General features: G+C 37.8%; 1 protein-coding gene across 4 annotated transcripts in view; it reads right to left on the bottom strand.

Annotated features, from left to right (window-relative positions):
• LOC106871347 (uncharacterized) overlaps positions 1-18786 on the bottom strand; it is a 103362-nt gene that overhangs the window by 52682 nt on the left and 31894 nt on the right. For 3 of the 4 annotated variants that reach the window (XM_014917749.3, XM_052975921.2, XM_089340250.1), the window contains one exon: positions 2081-2192. The gene's annotated coding sequence lies outside the window, so the exon portion shown is untranslated. The remainder of the gene's footprint in view (positions 1-2080; positions 2193-18786) is intronic. The other variant, XM_014917750.3, reaches the window with a different exon arrangement.

The raw sequence follows: 18786 nt of genomic DNA, 5'->3' as shown, positions 1-18786 counted from the left end.
TGCTGGAGCACTGCCTGAAAGGGTTTTAGTTTAAAGAAATTGACCCCATGACTTATTCTTTGTAAGCCTAGTACTTATTCTATCGGTCTCTTTTTGCTGAGCTGCAAAGTTATGGGGATGTAATCACACCAACACCGGTTGTCAAGCGACGGTGGCGGGGCAAACAAAGACACAAAGACACATTCACATAAATGTATACATATACATATATGACAGGCTTCTTTCAGTTTCCATCTACCAAATTCACTCGCAAGGCTTTGGTCAGCCTGAGGCTATAGTAGAAGACACTTGCCCAAGGTGCCACGCAGTGGGACAGAACACAGGAGAGTGAAGTTGGGATGCAAGCTTCTTACCACACAACCACTCATGCACCTATGCGTGTGTGTATGTGTGTGTGTGTGTGTGTGAGTTTTATTCTTCTTGTATTTGTTTCAGTCACTTGACTGCAGCCATGCTGGAGCACAACCTTTAGTCAAGCAAATCGACCCCAGGACTTATTATTTGTAAACCTAGTACTTATTCTATCGGTCTCTTTTTGCCAAACCGCTAAGTTACAGGGATGTAAACACACCAACATCAGTTGTTAAGCGATGGTGGAGAGGACAAAAACAGACAGACACACACACACACACACACACATATACATATCTTCCTGGGGCTATAAACTATAGTAGCATCATCCCATTTGAGTCAGCCACATTTAGGTGGCAAATATACTTCACGATGTCATGCTGCTACTGTTAACATCTCGCTCAGAGATTTATTATTGCTATATATATATATATATATATATATATATATATGAATGTGTTTGTCTGTGTGTGTGTGTGTGTCTTTGCATCTGTCTTTGTACCCCATCACTGCTTGACAACCAATGTCGGAGTGTTTACATCCTCGTAACCTAACAGTTCCGCAAAATACACTACTAGAATAAGGCTTACAAAGAACAAGTCCTGGGGTCAATTTGTACGACTAAAACCCTTTAAGGTGGTGCTCCAGCATGGTCGCAATCAAATGCCTGAAACAAGTAAAAAAGAATTTAAAAAATTAAAACAATGAATTTCTGTTGAATAATTATCTATTTTTAGGAAAACACATGGTGCACCCTGGTGACCAGTTTTCATAAAGGAGAGATAATCCTTCCTAGATAAATTTTGGTGGGATTAAAAGTTAGAATTTTAAATGGAAGAGCTTGCAAAAAGATGTGAAGAATATCCTTTACTTGTTTCAGTCATTAGACTGTGGCCATGCTGGGGCACACAGCCTTACAGAATTTTAGTTGAATGAATCGACCCCCCCACCACCAGTATTTATTTTTTAAAAACCTGGTACTTATTCTATTGGACCCTTTTGCTGAACTGCTAAGTAACAGAGACATAAACACACCAACACCACTTGTCAAGCAGTGGTGGGGGACACACCCACACATACCTGGGGTAGCTCACACCCAAGCTATGCCACTGGGTCTTGGTACTTCAGTTGAGAAACCAATACCTTTCAACAAACATCCTCAGTGTTTCCTTTCTCTTCTTCTACAAACATCCCCCATCACCACCACTGCCACCACCATCCTCCTCCCTCCTATTCTTCCCTCTGCCTCTTTTTCTTCCTCCCTCACTCCCCCTCTTTCCCTCTCTTGCTCCTCCTCCCCTCTATCCTTCATTCCTTCTTCCCCTCTCTCCTTCCACCTTTTTTATTCCCTTGCTCCTCCTCCTCCTTTCTCCCCTCCTCATTCTTCACCCTTCCTCCCTCCCCCCTTCCTCTCTCTCTACTTCCTTCTATCCTTCTTCTGCCTCTCTCCTCCACCTCTTTTCCTCCCTCCTCCTCTTCTCTTCATCTTTCCACCTCCTCGTCTCTTCATCCTCCTTCTCTCCTCTTCTCTCCAATTTCCCTCCTCCTCTTCCCTTCACCCTCCCCCACCTCTTTTCATCCCCCTCCTCCTCTTCTCTTCATCCTCCCTCCTCTTCTCTTCCCTTTCTCGTTCTGTCCTCCTCTCCCCTCCCTCCCCCTCCCCTCCTCGGTACCCTGTACCTGCTGACTTATTCAGTAAACACCAATGGCAATGCATGAATGCTCTCACCTGGACGACGCTCAGCTCACCTTGATAGGACACCTTAACCCAGTTTCATCATAGTAGCGGTCTCCTTGGAAACACAGAAGGGATGATGATGATGATGATGACAGGTTTCGTTCTAAAGTGAATAAAACAAGAAGAAAAAAAATGATGAATAAATAAATAAATAAATAAATATAAAATTATTTTTTTTAAAAATGGGAAAGAAAAAATAAAATTTAAAATAAAAAAGCAAAACTGCAAATATTATAATTTAGACTTCCTTTGCACATCATCATGTGAAGTATGTTAATGATGCAGGGTAGAGAGAAAGAAAGAGAGAGATAGAGAGAGAGGGAGAGAGAGAGAGGGAGGGGGAGGAGAGAAGAGTTGGAAAAGGAAAGAGAGAGAAAGATGTAGAGACTGACAGTTGGAGAGAGAGGGAGAGAGAGGAGGAGAGAAAAGGACAGAGAGTCGGAGAGAGAGACGGAGAGGAGGAGAGAAAAGGACAGAGAGGAGGAGAGAGAGAGACAGAGAGGAGGAGAGAAAAGGACAGAGAGGAGGAGAGAAAAGGACAGAGAGGAGGAGAGAAAAGGACAGAGAGGAGGAGAGAAAAGGACAGAGAGGAGGAGAGAAAAGGACAGAGAGGAGGAGAGAAAAGGACAGAGAGGAGGAGAGAAAAGGACAGAGAGGAGGAGAGAGAGAGAGAGAGAAATAGACAGGCAGAGTAGAGAGAGGGAAATAGAAAGAAAGTGGGAGAGAGAGGAAGAAGAAGAGGGAGAGGATGAAGGAAGAGCCAGGGAGAGAAAGGAGAGAGTTAGAGGAGGGGGAGAGAGGGAGAGAGACAGATAGACAAGGGAGAGAGAGAGGGAGGGAGGGAGGTAAAGAGGAGAGAGGGAGAAGGGAGGAAAGAGGAAAGAAAGAGAGAGGGGAGAGGGAGAGGAGAAGGAGAAAGAGAGGAGGAACGGAGAGAGAACAAGAAAAAGGTTGAGAGAGAGACAGACAGATTAAGACAGAGGGAGAGAGAGGAGCAGAGAGAATGAGAGGAGGAATAGAGGGAGGGGAGAGCGAGCAAGTGAGAGAGAGAGGAGGGAGAGCGAGAGGGAGGAAGAGAGAGAGAGAGGGAGAGGGAGGTGAAAATATAAAAGCGAAAGGAAAGGAAAAAAACAGAGCAAATGAAGAAAGACAATTATTCGTAAATGACATGAAGACTATTCTGCCCAAAATGAAACAAAAATAATAATAATAATAATAATAATAATAATAATAATAATTAAGGCATAAACAGCAGCAATCTGTTTATTTGCATGTTGTGCATACACACAAAGAAAAAAAAAATACCAAAAAAAAGAAAAGAAAAACCCATCGATCATTACAACATATTTGACTGTTCTTAACAGCAAATCAAGTTATGCTGATGACATAATTCTTAAAACTGATTCAAAGTCTATGATTTCACTCACTCGAACATTAACGAAATAAATTGTTATTATAAATTAACATGAATATTTTGGAAATAATCGAAATATGTAACAGGTATGATGTTGTGTTGTTTTTTTTTTTTGTTGTTTTTTTAAATAACATTATGAATTTAAAAAAAAAAATTTTTTTTCATTTGTTTTTCATATTTCATTTGGTACATTAAAAATTGAAACATCATCAAGAGAATTTAATTTGTACAAAAATCTCATTGGAATTCCTTATTAAATTTGAAATTATTGTTCTTTTGCTTTGTTTTCATTATTATTATTATTATCATTATTATTATTATTATTATTATTATTATTATTATTATTATTATTATTATCATCTCTTTAAAGCAGAATTTTGCTCATGAATTTCTGGTTTTTGATGTAATGAATATGAAAATTGTTAAAAACGAAAGAGGAGAGAACAATTAGTATAGAATGAAAGAATTATAGAAATTAAGAGAATTACAGTGTGAAAGAATTGTAGAATTAAAGAATAGTGTGGAAAGAATTGTAGAATTAAAGAATATAAGCAGAGACATGGCTATGCAGTTAAGCAGTTTGCTTCACAACAGCACGGTTTCAAATTCAGTCAGTCCCACATATGAGCCACTTAAGGTGAGAGCCTACTGCTATAGCCCCAGGCTGACCAGTGCCTTGTGAGTAAAATTTAGCTGACTGAGAGTGTGAAGAAGCCCACCATGACCACGACCAGCGCCATCATCATCACCATCACCATCATCATCATCATTTAATGCCTGACTTCTCTGCTGGTATGGGTTGGATGATTTGACAACATCTGGATGAGTCGGGGGATCACCTCATGTGCCAGTGTCTACTTGGTACGGTTCCTATGGCTGGCTGCCCTTCCTAATGCCAACCAATTTACAGAGTGTACTGACTGGGTGCTATTTTTATCATGGCCCTGCCACTCATGATGTTTGCTTTGTAACTGTCAAAGCTAAGACCATAAAGTGGCCCCTATAACAGGAGATCAAAAAAAGGGGATTACAGGTAAGTTCACCACCATGAATTCACTGCAGGACAAGTTTACCATGAGGAAAGTTCACAGCGAGGAAAGTTTACTGAAGAAATATATCCAAAGTATCGCACTATTAATAGTTAAAAACTATTTTATTGAAAAAAAAACAAAAAAACAGTGAATTAATGACGGTGAACTTTCCCTGCAGTGGACTGATGACGGCGAACTTTCCCTGCGGTGGATAGATGACGTGAACTTTCCCTACGGTGGATTGATGACAGTGAACTCTTTCCCTGTGGTGAATTGAAGACGGTAAACTTACTGGGCATGGAAGAGGGAATAGATGAGAATCTACATGGAGGGATGAGGGTTATTAAGAGGAGGGGTTGGGGGAGTGTGGGAGGGAACAGGAAAGGTGGGAGGGATTATTTATAGGGCTTAGGAAAAGGGAGGAAAAGAGTTGAAAAGGTGGGTTGTGTAAGGTGGGAGGTCTGGGGTCAGACAACATCATAAGGGGCAAGTATATGAATGTATATATCACATGATTATGTGATTGACCAGACTATCAGATGTTGTTACACATAACTGGTCATAATGCACTTTACAACATTTTAGCCTTCAAATGACGCCACCCTGCTGGCTAGGCAAGCAGGCCAACATTTCACCCACCCACCCACCAATCAAAAGGGGGATCGGGGTAACATGAAATGAAGTATTTTGCTCAAGAACACAACACACCATCCGGTCTGGAAATTGAACCCACGATCTAGCAATCATGCAAGCAACAACCTAATCACCAGGCCACATGCCTTCACACACACACACACACACACACACAATAATTCAAATAAACAGATAAAGACCTTGTGTTTAAATGTACAAAATATATAAATGTAAAAAGAGAAAGCAGACTTAATATTATTATCACATGATTAACAATCAAGTACATATATATATATATATATATATATATTTTAATAGCGCTTACTCAGATTACATAGACTCAAAGAATTAGAGAGGAGAGAGAGTGTTACAATGCCATTGAGTCTAAGTAATCTGAATAAGTTTGCTCTATATAAATATATATATATATATATTTATTTATACTTCATTGTTAATCATGTGAAAATTTAAATCTACCTTCTCTTTTTACATGCATACATGTCTATATATTTTGTACATTTAAACTCAAGGTCTTTATGTGTTTATTTGAATTGTTGTCTTCATATCTGCTGACTTGGATTTCCCTGATAGTCAATCTTTACCCTGCTAACTTGGTCTGCAGTAAAGAATAGTTTCGACAGTGACTTTGAAGTTTTGGCCAGCTAAGTCATCACCGGATTATGAGACATTTGAGTTCATCTCTGCTTTACATAGCTTTTGTTCATCACAGCCTCCCCTACAGTTATTACTCAGCTTACCCCAGAAAATTTTAACTTAACAGACATTATATAAATCCAAGATGAACTCAAATATACCACAGTTAAATGAGGTCTTAGCTGTCTGAAACTTCAAAGTGTCTGTCAATAATATTCTTGTTAAAGAATGATAAAATTTGTACTCCACCAAAAGTATTGAGAAATCTTTCAGTTTAATGTACATATGCTTTTATTATAACATAAAAACAAACATTAAAATATGTTGTCTAATATGTTGTGGAGCCGCAATTCTATCACATGGGTGTTTTTTTTTCTTTATTTTTGTTATGCCTTGTAATTACCAAGCAGCATTTAAATATTTTTTTTGATGTTTTAATAAACCATTTGATTGAATGGGACTGCTTGGAGTCAAAACCATAATGATTTCCAATATAGTGGCTGATGATGGCATGCTTTTGTCTATTTAGATTAAATTAGTTTTTTTTTGTGATGTTTATATTGTTGTTTATGCATTCCATTTTTAGTTTGTTCTTTGGTGTATTTTTGTGTTCTTCAGCTTATTGGTGTTATCCCCAATTGTAACCCTAGCCTTGTTGGTACATCCATTGTCTACTATGAGACTAAGTCTAATTTAACTGCTTATTTTTATATTTGGGTAAACAAGGTTCATATGTTTACTTGGGCCTTGATCAAGGTTTTACTTTGTTATAAGTCTCAGTTTATCTGAAATATTGGGGTTTACAGAATTCATTGGGTAAAACAACTACATATTATGTTATAGTGGATTTGTGATATACATATCATCATCATCATCATCATTTAATGTCCGTTTTCCATGCTAGTATGGGTTGGATGGTTTGACTGGGGACTGGCAAGCTAGTAGGCTGTACCAGGATTCAATCTGATCCGGTAAGGTTTCTACAGCTGGATGCCCTTCCTAATGCCAACCACTTTGCACAGTATGCTGGGTGCCTTTTACATACCAGTGGCACAGTTGTGTTAATGCAGCACTGGCACGAGTGCATTTTCTGGCACTGGCACTTGTAAAGGACAAGCCTGTATGCATGGACGGCAGAGATTTTATTTAGCTTGATGTCTCTTCTTAAGAACAGGAAATTGCCACAACTCCTGGTCCCTTGTCCTTTCCTCAGTGAGGCCCAGCGTCTGAAGATCCTTTCTCACCACTTCGTCCCATGCCTTCTTGGGGTCCATCCCAGGGATCCCACATAGTTTCTTCTTTCTTTATTGCCCACAAGGGGCTAAAAATAGAGGGGACAAACAAGGACAGACAAAGGGTTTAAGTCGATTACATCGACCCCAGTGTGTAACTGGTACTTAATTTATTGACCCCGAAAAGATGAAAGGCAAAGTCGACCTCGACAGAATTTGAACTCAGAACGTAACGGCAGACGAAATACCACTAAGCATTTCTGCCAGCATGCTAACGCTTCTGCCAGCTCGCCACACATAGTTTCTGTGTACCAAATCCACTCAGAAGGCAAGTGTTGGTCAGCCCGGTGGTGGTGGTGGTGGTAGAGGGGGCTATAGTAAAAGACACTTACTCAAGGAGGTGCCATACAGTAGTGGGGATGAACCTGAAACCATGTGGTTACAAAGCAAGTTTCTTAACCACACAGCTATAAAATTTAAATTCTGAAACAATGAAATAAAAAATTCCAAGTCTGAAAAAAAAAAAAATTCTTAAATGTCATAGCTGACCACTTTATCAAGAATTAGACAAGAATTACCATCAGAAATCTCCTCAATTAATTTACTACAAGTAAAATCAACAATGGCCAATGACTGCTATTTGAAAATAAGTAATAAAATAAATAACATACTACACAATCAGTTTTAATTAACCAGTTAATTAGATTTTATTTAATTAATTTCATGAAACTCAATTTTATTTCCTATTGTCAACAAGCTTTTTTTTAATTCTTCATTCTTAAAAACTGTTTCTTACTTAAATTCTTTATTTATTTTTTTTTCTTCTTTCTAAATTTACTTATATTCATCTTTAATCTATGTTTTATAAAGACAGATGAGGCTGAATGTTTATGAAGCTTCTTTCACAACCATGAGGTCCTTGGTTTGATACCACTGTATAGAACAGTACTTCTCAACCGTTTCAGTACATTAACTGCCTATGGGCCTGTTACTGGAACTTACTGCTGACGCCACGTGTTTCATGCGGTTACATGACATTCTGTTTAATCTCAAGGAAATGTAATTTTTTTGCTTAGAAACCATTGGCAATTTGATGTGCTTGAGAAGATAGATCAAGCCAAGTGAAACTATAGTCATGACCAGTACTGGTGACATGTAAAAGACACTTGCTACACTTTGTGGAATAGTTGGCATTAGGAAGGGCACCCAGCCGTAGAAACCAAACCAAAACAGACTGGAGCATGGTGCAGCTCTCTGGTTTACCAGTTCCAGTCAAACTGTGTAACCCGTGCCAGCACAGAAAACGGACAATAAACGATGATGATTATGACGATGATGATGATTGGAGCCTGGTGTAGCCACATGGTTCACCAGTCCTCAGTCAAATCGTCCAACCCATGCTAGCATGGAAAGCGGACGTTAAACGATGATGATGACGATGATGATATATATATAAATAGATAGATAGATAAATATATCAATCTATCTATCTATCTATCTATCTATATATATATATATATATAAAAGGAGTGTGTGTATGTGTATACGTAGGTAACTATATGTATGTTTAAACGTGTGTATGTGTGTAAAATACAGAATCAGACTTGAGAATTCATCAATGCATCGGGTCTACTTCAGTGGTAAAGTCTTCTTCCACAGACAGATTCGTTCCAGCAACAACAGTAAAATTTCTACAGATCTGGTGAGGCGAAGGGGAGGGGGAAGGGGCAAAGGAGAAGGGGTAGAGTTCTTTAACAATAACAACAACAACAACAAAAAAAAAAACAATTTGAATAAAGCGATATGGTTTCTTATCTTTTTTTTTTTGTTTTTCTTCTTTCTGTTACCTCAAGTAGTTGCATCTCTGCATCCCAGACTCCTGCAGAATCCGCCCCCTACCCCCTGCAGACACACAGGCATACAAACCTAAATCAATATTTACTCCAGTTTTTCTCATAAATATAATATTGCTCTCTTATGAGAGAGAGAGGATTCTTATCATCTTTATATATATATATATATATATATATATATATATATATATATATATACATACATTTATATATATATTCATTTATTGATTTCTTTGTTTTCATTTTCATAGTTATTTTTTTTCGTTTTGTTTTATTTTTGCAGCTTCTTTATATCCTGCTTTATGTACTGTATATATATATATATATATATATATATATATATATATATATATATATATACACACATACACACACATACACATACGAGTACATGAGCAATATATGAGTGTTAGGAGAATATAGAAGATGATGGTGATTATGATGATGATGATGAAGATGATGATGAAGATGATGATGATGATGATGATGATGATGATGATGATGATGGCAAGGATGTATAACTACTGAAAAGACATTGGATACGCGAAGAGGGAGAAATGGGTTATGAAGTGAATGTAATTGTGTCATCTTCGTCAACATCACCATCACCACCACCATCATCGTCATAACCACCACCACCACCACCACCATCATCATCATCAGTATTTTACCATGTTTTTTTTTTGTTTGTGTAAATTAGATGGGTCTTCTCCAACATGATAACTTGCTATTCATTGCAACTCTTTCTCATTTCCTTCACAAGATTCCAACTTCGTGAAAATCAACTTTCATCACTCCTTTGTCATGCATTTCTCAGTCTATCTCTTCCACACTTTCCACCCACATGGCACATGGAGACCACATGACTTCTTTCCCCGACAGTTTATCCTCTCTAAGCATTACATGACTCTCCCAGAACACCCTCCTCTCTCACACACCACAGCTGGTTCCTCTCTTCTTCCTAGTTTTCTTGTCAACCAATTCATGTTCCATCATCATTCAGACATACTAACGTTACATATCCAGCAGAACATCCTCACTTCATTGCTCTGGTTCTCAACCAGAGTCCATGTGACCCTTAGGGGTCCACATAAGGTTTTACTGTTAAAATTTCATCATCATTTAATGCTCGTTTTCCATGCTGGCATGGGTTGGATGGTTTGATTGAAAACTTGTAAGCTGGGGAGCTGCACCAAGTTCCAATCTGATTTACCATGGTTTCTATGGCTGGATGCCCTTCCTAATGCCAACCACTTTACACTGGCATGGATGTCGGCCATGACAATGATCTCACTTGGCTTGATATGTCCCCTCAAGCATGGTATATCGCCAAAGGACTCGGTCACTTATCACTGCTTCTATGAGGCCCAATGTTCAAAGGGTGCTTTTTGCGTGCCATTGGCATCAACTACGACTACGATTTCATTTGGTTTGATGGGTCTTCTCAAGCACGGCATATCACCTAACATTTGAAGGGTGCTTTTTACCTGCCACTAGAATGGGCGCCAGTTATGTGACACTGGCATCAGCCATGACTACAGTTTTACTTGGCTTGACGGGTCTTCTCACGTATGGTATATCGCCCAACATTTGAAGGGTGTTTTTTATATGCCACCTGCATATGTCTGCTAATTTCTGTCCATGTTGTGATAAACAACCAGCATTACCTAATAAATAGCTATAGTGATGGAAAAGGGAGAAAAGGGGTAGATAGGTAGATATATAGATAGATAGTTAGATAGAGAGATAGAGAGAGAGAGAGAGAGCTTGTGTGTCAATTCAGTTGCTTGATCTACCAGAAGTAGCAGCCAAATCTCCCTCTCCCTTAACCCCTTTTCTCCCTTTTCCATCACTATAGCTATTTATTAGGTAATGCTGGTTGTTTATCACAACATTGACAGAAATTAGCAGACATAAATGACAACAGAGTATTGCGAATTGATACTGTTTTGTCGGTTGAGTAGTTAGGCCCGATCAATAGCAACAACAACAACAACAGCAACGATTACAATAATAAACATAAAGAGAAGGTGGTGAAGAAGAAGAAGGAAAAGAAGAAGAAGGGGAAAGAAGACGAAGAAGGGGAAAGAAGAAAAAAGAGAAAGAAGAAGAAAAAGAAGGGGAAAGAAGAAGAAGAAGAACAACAACAACAGCAACAACAACAACAACAACGACTGCAAAACAGAATGAAGAAGAAGAACAACAACAACAACTGCAAAACAGAACGAAGAAGAAGTAGAAGAAGAAGAAGAAGAAGAAGAAGAAGAAGAAGAAGGATGATGAAGATAATGGTGATGATGATGATGATGATGATGATGATAATTCCATCTCCGTGCACAGCAACATTAGTTGCCATTGCATGGAGATGGAATTATTTCCAAGATATATTCTTTCTTTGCAAAACAACCATTTTGGCTGTAATACGGTAAAGAACAAAGTGTGCTTAACTAAGACTGTTCTTAGTTCTACCGATATCTGCTAAAAGGAATTGACTTGCTATGTATCTACTAAACGACAACGGAAAGTAATATTTATCTAGTTAGTTAGTTTTACATTTAGTTAGTTGGTTGTGTGTTTATTTATTTATATATTTCTTGTACCGAAGAATTTCTTTTATTTATTTTCCTTGTTTCTTTCAAAAAAAAAAAAAAAAACGGATAATGGAAGAAATAATAAAAGAGAATTCTAGGACAAATAACGAAACGAAATTAAACAAAACAACAAGAATATTAAAGAATAAAATGTGATAAAAAAACAAAATCAATGAAGAATTCCAAAAACAGTCTGTTATCTCGAAGATGGCGCTCATAGCTGACAATTCTTCCTTATCATTATGACGTGATGTATTCTAATATTTTCCAACTTGTGTTCCATGAAACAACGCAAATGCATAAACAAATGCATCAGCACCGAACAGGAAATGTGAACACATGAGATGCAAAGCATGGAATGCTCATTCAGGTGTATTGTGCCACGTTGAGGTGGGTATGCATGTGTGCGTGCGTGCATGCAGATGCATGTGTGTGTGTGTGTGTATACATATATACATATGCACATAGATATATACATATGTACATGCACGCACACACACACACAGTCGTGTGTGTATGTTTGTATATATGTGTGGGTATATATATATATATATATATATATATATATATATATTAATATATAGTATTAGGGAAAAGAACCAAGGTCTATGAACTCATCGATGAAAATCCACTGTCACATATAGAAAAAAATTATAATTAAAAGTACAATAAATAAGTATAATATAATGCAAAGTAAATATCATAATATCAATATATATATATATATATATATATATATATATATATATATATATTTATGTATATGGATCTATGTGTGTGTGTGTGTGCATGTGTATATTTGTTATTGAAAACTCATAGAAGAAGATTGTTCCTTTCCATTCACCAAAGTCAATGCAGTTTTGGCCAGGAGGAATTGATGTCATCAGGTGATATCCAACAATCATCAGGTATTTCGACCCTGAATCGCAAAACCCTCTCACTGGTGGGTCAGCAGAGATGGCCAATCCCTGCTCATCTTCTATCTTCTATCTTAAATGCTCTCTCTTGTTCCATAACCAACAAGAGGCTCTTTCTGCTGCCTCTCCCATCCTGTGTACAGCAACCCTTCGCTCTATTCCAGAGGCTGTTAGCATCCTCCATACCAGCCAGGCAGGGAACCCCTTACAGCCACTGGAAAAGCCATGGCTGCCATCCCTTTTCCTTGCAATCCTGCAGAAGGCTCTCAGACTCGGCACATTCCTATTCAAAGGCCCGATCAAACCCTTCTTCTCACAGGACATTAAGCTCAATCAAGATTATTTTCTTTGCTTTTTTGGACCACAAAACTACATCTGGCCTCAGAGTTGTCTAGATAACTTTGGGAAGCTGCTGTTTTACCCCTAGGTCTACTTTCATATCCCTCAAGTGGGTTCTATATAGAGAACACCATGAAGCGGGGTACTTTGAACAGTTTCAGACTTCTTATTACAATAATTTCATAACTTTTTTTCCAATCTTAACTAAATTTGACTATGTTTGGGGGACTAAATAGATAAACTGATATATGAAATAAAAATAAGTTGCAGTTAATATTTGATCATTTTCTTTATATAATTGTCGCTGTTCAAAGAACCCCATGATTTGGGGTTACTTTGAAAAGTAATGTTTTTTTTCACTTATGTTCAAAAGTTGAATATGTTATTTGGAGGGATAAGTTTTCTATCAACTGTAAGAATCACTTTTAAGTGCTGGAAGTACAAGGATACTTCTGTGGCACTTAAACATGCTCTGAATCTTTTGATATTTTGGCACAGGCGTCATGCTAATTGGGATTTGTTTCGCTTTAAAAATGAATTAGTCCATTCGGCTGAAGGAAAATTGTTTTTAAATTGTGTTACTGTGCGACCTTGAGCTGTGATATAAAGAGGAGACAAAATATTATATTTTGTTCAAAGTTACCCCGGTGTTTAAAGTAACCTCTTTTCACGGTATCATCATCATCATCATTGTTTAACGTCCGCTTTCCATGCTAGCATGGGTTGGACGATTTGACTGAGGACTGGTGAAACCAGATGGCTACACCAGGCTCCAATCTGATTTAGCAGAGTTTCTACTGCCCTTCCTAACGCCAATGCCCTTCCTATGTTTTGTAATCTAAATTGGATGTGGAATGAAACAACTGTAAGTAATGATGATAATCAATTAATTAATTAATTCATATCTATTGAAGCTCTCCATTTTTAGACTTAATAATAACATTTGATATTTTATGATATTTTATAATATATTCATTGAAGAAATATCTCTTCAAAATACAATATATTAAACCAGTGTATCTTGGATAAAAATATCTCTATAAGAGGTCTTGATATCTGCATAGTGATATATGTATATTATATATAATAACAATAAAAATAATATACATACATATATATATATATATATATGTAATGTGACTGTTATGAATGATAAAGCACAACTGAATGAACAGAAAGGAAAAGAGAAAAAAAAACGTTATAAGCTGAATGAGATGCATTTATTGTGCAAGCAAGAAGACTGCAATGAATATGGACATGTGATACATATGGAAAATAAGAGCTGAGAAAAGAAATGTCAAGCAAATTCATGATGAAATGTGCTGTGTTGTGTATGAAATTGATATTGTTTAATGAAAGACAAGCCTCCAAAAGTAGAAATGTATAAATTAGGTTATCCACTGTGGTGCTGGGCTCTGGCATGGCTCATTTATATTGTGGTTGATGTATGTTCTTGAATGGGGAAGGAATGGAAGCTGGGCAGGTTGTCTCTGAGGAGTGGTCCCCAATCAGTCAAATGGTTTGTCAAGATATTCTGTCCCCTTGTAACCACATATTAAAAGTGCAGAAAGACTGTGTCTGCATTCTTATGTCACCCTTGATAAGGCTTTCTAAAGTTGCTACCTACATACTGCTCTTCTACCCTCATTATGAATTCTCATTAGTACCTGTCATCATAGGTGCATTAGGTTATGTACCAACAAATTTTTCACAAATACCTAAAAAGATTTGGTTTCACATACAAAGAGTAAAAGAAGCTGAATCAGATTCTTCAAATCCAATCTATTAGTGGCACAGTAAAGATTCATAAGACATTCCACAAATTCTCCTTGTGGCGTAGGAGTGGCTGTGTGGTAAGTAGCTTGCTTACCAACCACATGGTCCCGGGTTCAGTCCCACTGCGTGGCATCTTGGGCAAGTGTCTTCTACTATAGCCTCGGGCCGACCAAAGCCTTGTGAGTGGATTTGGTAGACGGAAACTGAAAGAAGCCCGTCGTATATATGTATATATATATGTGTATGTATGTATGTGTTTGTGTGTCTGTGTTTGTCCCCCCAACATCGCTTGACAACCGATGCTGGTGTGTTTATGTCCCCGTAACTTTGCGGTTCGGCAAAAGAGACCGATAGAATAAGTACTAGGCTTCTAAAGAATAAGTCCTGGGGTCGATTTGCTCGACTAAAGGCGGTGCTCCAGCATGGCCGCAGTTAAAAGACTGAAACAAGTAAAAGAGTAAAAGAGTAAAAGAGTGCGATTCTTATGTGAACAGATGCACATACTTGGTTGTATGCATTGACAGTTCAAGCAACTCCCCAACTCAAACACAGATTCACAAACACCAGGAACTTTCTTAACTCAAAAGCTTTTGTTGCTTTGTTAGCAACCAGCTTGAACTCTGTCAAGAAGAACTTAAATTAAACTCAAAGAAAACTCATAGATACATAAATACATATACATAGATAAGTAAAAAAAAAGTCCAAAGGCTCTTTCCAAGCGATAGGCTCATAAGGCTGGTTGGTTCCTTAGAGTCTGTGGTGTATTTATCCTCCGCTGGATGGGACACCAGTCAGGAGTGGACTGGAGCAACGTAGGTAGAAGCTCCATAAGTGTTCTGCTCAAGAACACAATGCATCGCCTGTTCCAGGAATCAAAACCACAATCTTATTATCATAAATGGAACATCCGAGACACTAAGCCACATGCCTCCACACACACACACACACACACACACATGGCGGCGAGCTAGCATAAACGTTAGTACGCCAGGCAAAATGCTGAGCGGTATTTTGTCTGCTGCTACGTTGTGAGTTCAAGTTCCGCCGAGGTCGACTTTGCCTTTCATCCTTTCGGGGTCGATTAAATAAGTACCAGTCCGCACTGGGGTCGATATAATCGACTTAATCCGGTTGTCTGTCCTTGTTTGTCCCCTCTGTGTGTAGCCCCTTGTGGGTAGTAAAGAAATAACACACACACACACACTGCAACTGTCTAATGAATGGTTACATGAAATTCTGAGTAACAGTTTGTGAAGATTTTTCCAGGCTTTTATAGATAGTATATTACTCTACCTTTGGTATTCAAGTACTATTTTTACCACCTTGTTTTGCATCTATGGGCTTACTGATATATATATATATATATATATATATATATATATATATATATATATATAAATATATAAATTAAAAACGACCCATAACTAGGTCATTACTTTTTAGCCTTGTTGCAATGAAAAACCAAATTTAGAATCATTTACTTGTTAGTTAAAAAAAAACTGAAATATAATATTTTTTTTTTACTGGATTACAGCTGAAGAATGAAGGCATCATGTGTATCTCATCATCATCATCATCATCATCATCATAATCTAATGTCTGTCTTCCATGCTGGCAAGCTTTGGACAGTTTGACAGGAACTGACAATTGAAAAAACTGCTCCAAGCTTGACAACCACTTTACAGAGTGTACTGGTGCTTCTTCTCATGACACCAGCAATAAGTGTGTGAATCTGAGAGGGGGGGGGGGGGAATATGTAGAATAAAATCATAATTAACTGATCCTCCTGTATTTTCTTTTACCCAAAGCCAAGAACTTTTCAGCACCCTCTCCTGTGTGTGTGTGTGTGTGTGTGTGTGTATATATATATATATATATATATATATATATATATATATATATATATATATATATACACGCACACATATATATGTTGTTTAGCCCTAGGTCTGTCCTGGTGAAGTACTAATCTTTTTATTCTTTTATTTGTTTTAGTTAGTGGAATGCAGGGCCATGCTGGAGCACCATCTCGAAGGGTTTTGATTGAGCAAACTGGTGCCCAGTACTTATGGTTTTTTTCCTGGCTTTAAAAGTATTGTGAAAGGCCTGGTTGGAGGTTCAACTTTCCAAGTTCTTTTTACAGGGCTTCGAATAACTGAAGGACAGCTGCATTAAGTGTGGGAATCTAGGAGGGGGGATATGTTGAATAAAATTATAATTAACTGATCCTTCTGTGTTTTCTTTTACCCAAAACCAGGAGCTTCTCAGCAGTCACACATATGCTGAAACCAACTGGGGAATCTGTTATACATAGATGACAAGTTTCCACAGAGTCTCAACCAAATCCACTCACAAGACTTTGGGGTTGCCTGGGGCTATAGTGGAAGACACTTGCATAAGGTGCTGCAATGTAGGATTGATCCCAAAGTCACTTGGCTGCAAAACAAACATCTTAACCACACAGCCATGCCTGTATCTAACTGAATATATATTGCTGAACTTTTGATTGTCAAACTTTCTGACTTCAAAGGGTTCTAATCTCACCAATGTCAATAACTTCAATATTTTTGTTGTTGTTGTTGTTGTTTTTTTCCTTTTATCCTTTGGGGTTTGATAAAGTTCATAAAGTCAATCAACCATGTCATTTTGTTCCAATGTCAAAAACCATTATTTTCTCAACCTGAAATAACTTTTTTATTTTATTTTATTTTATTCTATAATTTTTTAAATAATTTTTTTTTTTGTTTCCTCTCTTGATTTAGCACAGCTGCGCAGAAAGCTGTCTCCACACTGCAATAGCTGTGCACTATATGCATTTCACTGAGAATAAGACAAGACACACACACACACACACATATATATATATATATCTTTTATCTTTTACTTGTTTCAGTCATGAGACTGTGGCCATGCTGGGGCAGCACCTTGAAGAATTTAAGCTGAACGAACAACCTCATTACTTATTTTCTTGTAAACCCAGGTATTTATTGTATCAGTCTCTTTTGCTAAATTGCTAAGTTACAGGGACACAAACACACCAACACTGACTTTCAAATGGTGATGTTGGACAAACATGAAATCAACACACACACACACAGGACAGGCTTCTTTCAGTTTCTGTCAACCAAATCTATTCACAATGTTTTGGTAGGCCCAAGGCTATAGCAGAAGGTACTTGCCTAAAGTGCCATGCAATGGGACTGATCCTGGAACCATGTGGTTGGGAAACAAACTTCTTACCACACAGCCACACCTGCACCTATATATATACATAATATATATGCATATACATATATATATATATATATATATATATATATATATATATATATAGGAGAAGAAAATGGATGTAATAACAATGGGAATCTCTTCGTTTTCACTGCTATGCCTTTAATTTAATTAGATAACAAAGAAGAAGGAAACAAAGATGAACGCTACTTCCATAAACAACCTTGCCTGGACTTGTGCCTTGGAGGGAAACTTTCTAAGTGCAATCCCATGGTCAGTCATGACCAAAGGAGATATTTGTGGCTTTGATTCCCAGACTGGGCTCTGTATTGTGTTCTTGAGCAAGACACTTTATTTCTCTTTGCTCCAGTTCACTCATGCATAGAAATGAGTTGCAACATCACTGGTGCCAAGCTGTATCGGCCTTTGCCTTTCCCATGGATAACATCAGTGGCGTGGAGAGGGGAGGCTGATATGCATGGGTGACTGCTGCTTTTCCATAAACAACTTTGCCCAGATTTGTGTCTTGGAGGGGAACATTCTAGGTGTAATCCAATGGTCCTTCATTACTGAAGGGAGTCTTTTTACCCTTTATATGAATCAGTCTTTGCTTTCCCTTGGATAACATCAGTGGTGTGGCAAGGAGAGACTGGTATGTATGGGCGACTGCTGGTCTGCCATAAACAACCTTGCCCGGACTTGTACGCTGGAGGAGAACTTTCTAGGTGTAATCCCATGATAATTCATGTCCAAAGGGGGTCTTTACCCTAACAGATATGCATACATACACAAACTGTTTATTTTAACAGACACATAGAACCCAACAAGTGTGCACATGTGGACACACACACACACACCAACATATATATATATATATGCCAAATATGTGCTAAAAGATATGCACATAGATACACCCACATGCAAACGTGTGTACAGACACATGCATCATAATCTGTGGAAGAACGCATACAAATGACCCAATATGTATGCACATTTATCCACACAAGCGTATAATACATGCATGCACAC

This window comes from Octopus bimaculoides, chromosome 23 (assembly GCF_046866305.1).
Source record: "Octopus bimaculoides isolate indiv1 chromosome 23, ASM4686630v1, whole genome shotgun sequence".
NCBI classification, from domain to species: Eukaryota; Metazoa; Mollusca; class Cephalopoda; order Octopoda; family Octopodidae; genus Octopus; species Octopus bimaculoides.
Note: the sequence above shows the minus strand (reverse complement) of the source record. Positions and strands in the feature narration are given on the sequence as shown.